The sequence below is a fragment of the Orycteropus afer genome, unplaced genomic scaffold (genome assembly GCF_000298275.1).
Source record: "Orycteropus afer afer isolate SDZICR_OR568_19922 unplaced genomic scaffold, OryAfe1.0 scaffold00044, whole genome shotgun sequence".
NCBI lineage: Eukaryota > Metazoa > Chordata > Mammalia > Tubulidentata > Orycteropodidae > Orycteropus > Orycteropus afer.
In genome coordinates, this window is record NW_006921631.1 from 12,322,331 (window position 1) to 12,326,151 (window position 3,821).

The following is a 3,821-nucleotide window of genomic DNA, read 5'->3' on the forward strand; positions in this document are numbered from 1 at the left end:
AGAATCAATGAGATTGAAGACAAGTACTGGAATACTTCTTTGGAAATGGATCAATCAGAAAAAAAGATCAAAACAAAATGAAGAAAACCTAAGGTTCATGTGGGATACCATCAAAAGGAATAACCTATGTGTAATCAGAATCCCAGAACAGGAAGAGAAAAAGAAAACCATTGAGAAAATTGTCCAAGATTTGTTTGAAGAGAACTTCCCTGATATGATGAAAGATGAGAATATATCCATTCAGGTTCCAATGAACTCCAAATAGGATAGACCCCAAAAGAAAATCACCTAGACACATCATTATCAAACTCATCAAAACCAAAGACAAAAAAAGAATTCTGAAAGCAGCATGGGAAAAATGAAAAGTTACCTACAAAGGACAACTAATAAGAATAAGCTCTGATTTCTCAGCAGAAACCATGCAAGCAAGAAGGCAATGGGATGGTATATATAAAACACTGAAAGAAAAAAAGTTTCCAGCCAAGAATTATATGTTGTTGTTGTTATATGCTGTTGAATTGGACCTGACTCATAACGACCCCTCTTTGGGTTTCTGAGGTGGTATCACTATGGAAGTAGATTGTCCAACCTTCCTTCTGAGGAGTAGCTGGTGGGTTTGAACCCTTAGTCTTATGGTTAGTAGTCAAGTGCCTTAGGTACTATACTACCAGAACATCCTAAGAATTATATACTCAGCAAAACTGTCCCTTAAATATGATGGTGAAATTAGGAAATTTCCAGATAAGCAGAAATTAAGGGAATTTGTTAAAACAAAACCAACCATACAAGAGAAACTAAAGGGAGTCCTTTGAACAGAGAACCAGTAATAGCAAACAACAACTGACCATTAATACACAAGATGACATAACCCAGAAAGCAACACAGGTATGGAAGTATCCAAGTAAAATATGCTTACAAGATTATAAACAGGGAACCAGAGACATTAATTGGCAAGTGAGGACAACTACAAACAAAAACAAAAAGGAAAAAATAGTGTAGTTACAGAACTTCTAAATGGTGAGGAAATCAAGAGAGTTACAAGATAGAATGGACTATTCTAAACTCGGGGAGAAAATTATAAATCACAAGATAACCTCAAAGAAAAATAATAAACCTTCACATCACAATAAAAAGAGTCCAAGCACAAATATTCAGCAAATGCTAACAATAGCAACAAAGGAAATGATGATATGATTCATAAACATAATGAGGTCAGCACAGAAAATTATGTGGAACAAAGAAACTAGGAACACCACAAAAAAACATACAACAAAATGACAGCAATGAATTCATACTTGTCAATAATTACACTGAATGTCAATGGATTAAATGCACCAATCAAGAGACAGAGAGTTGCAGACTAGAATAGAAAACATACCCCATCAATATGCTGTGTACAAGAGACACACCTTAGAGACAAAGACAAAAATAGACTCAAAATCAAAGATTGGAAAAACATATATGAAGCAAATGGCAACCAAAAAAGAGCAGGAGTGGCAATATTAATTTCTGATCAAATTGACTTGAAGACAAAAACTACCATATGAGACAAGGAAGGACATTATATAATGATTAAAGGATCAGTTGAACAAGAAGATATAACCATAATAAATATGTATGGACCCAATGGAAGAGTCCCAAAATACATAAATCAGACTTTAAAAGAGTTCAAACAGCAAATAGATGACTCCAAAGTCATGTGGGAGACTTTAATACACCATTTTCAATGAAAGATAGAACAATTGGAAAGAAATTCAACAAAGACACAGAAAAGCTAAACAACACAGTCCACCAACTTGATCTGATAGCCATCTACAGAGCACTTCACCCAACAACAGCACAATATACTTTCTTTTCCAGCGCACATGGAACATTTTCCATGATAGACCATATGTTAGGCCACATAGCAAGTCTTCATAAATTTAAAAACACTGAAATACTGAAGAGCATCTTCTCAGATCACAATGCTATCAAATTAGAAATCAAAAATAGGAAGATCAATGAAAAAAGAACAAACACATGGAAACTGAACAACACCCTCCTCAAAAATGATTGTATAATAGAAGAAATTAAAAATGAAACTAAAATATTCCTTGAATCAAATGAGAATGAAAACACAACATACCAAGAAAAATTTACCTGTGTTCTACTGACTATATAAAGGTTGTGTGGATCATAAAAAATATGGATAACACTGTGAAGAATGGGAATTCCAGAACACTTAATTGTGCACATGAAGAACCTGTACATAGACCAAGAAGCAGTCATTCAAATAGAAGAAGGGGATACTGTATGGCTTATAATAGGGAAGAATGTGCATCAGGGTTGTATCCTCTCACCATACTTATTCAATCTGTATGCTGGGAAAATAATCTGAGAAGCTGGATTACATGAAGAAAGCAGCATCAGGATTGAAGAAAAACTCATTAACAACCTGTGATATGCAGATGGCACAAACTTCCTCGCTGAAAATTAAGATGACTTGAAGCATTTACTGATGAAGATAGAACACTATAGCTTTCAGTATGGATTGCACCTCAACATCAAGAAAACAAAAATCCTCACAAATGGACCAATTAGCAACATCTCGATAAGTGGATAAAAGAGTTAAGTTGCTAGGGATTTCATTTTACTTGTTTCCACAATCAACACCTATTGAAGCAGCAGTCAAATAATCAATTATTGTATTGCACTGGGCAAATCTGCTGCAAAAGACCTCTTTAAAGTGTTGAAGAGCAAAGATGCCACTTTAAAGACTAAGCTGTGCCTAAATCAAGCCATGGTATTTTCAATTACCCAATATGCATATAAAAGCTGGACAATGACTAGAGAAGACTGAAGAAGAGTTGATACTTTTGAATTATGGATTTAGTGAACAATACAGAAAATACCATGGACTATCAGATGAAAGGGAGCTCTAGTGGCATAGTGCCTAAGGCATTTGACTGCTAACCAGAAGGCTGGTGGTTCAAACCTACCAGCCACTCCTCTGAAGGAAGGTTGGACAATCTACTTCCATAGTGATACCACCTCAGAACCCCAAGGATGGGTCACTATGAGTTGGATCCAATTTGACAGCAGTGGATGGGCCAGAAGAACAAACAAATTTGTCCTGGAAAAAGTGCAGCTGGAATGCTTCTTGGAAATGAAAATGGTCAGACTTCATCTCATCTTCATTGATCATGTTGTTAGAAGAGACCAGTCCCTGAAGAAGGATATCATGCTTGATAAAATAGAGAGTCAGCAAAAAAAAGGGGCAGATCCTCAAAAGGATAAACTGACACAGTGGCTGCAATGATGGGCTCAAGTATAACAAGGATTGTGAGGATGGTGCAAGACTGCTCAGTGCTTCATTCTGTTGTATGTAGGATCGCTTTGAGTCAGAGCTGACCCGACAGCACCTGACAACAACAACTCTCATTTCTCATTTCTGACTCTACTCTTCCAGCTAGAGCCTGAAATCAGATCACTGACCTGACTAGCAGGATCTCCTTGTAACCATCCTGTGCAAAGATACAGACCGTATCTATCACCACCAATCTCCAGAAACTCGTGATATTCAGCAAGGAGCCCCCTTAGTCTGCAAGTGGAGTCTGGCATTACCAGAGGCCATTGTTACTGACTGAAAGGTCTTCCGGCTAATTTAGGGGCTATGGGATTTGGCCAATAAGGAATAATTTTAAAAATATGCTTATGTTTATATTTTTAATATAGAAATGGTACAAATGAACAGATTCCCATAATGGAAAATGTATTGACTCCTTCTTTTGTTTTCTCTCTACTACTTCACTTTACCTTCCATTTTCTTTTTACAGTTTACC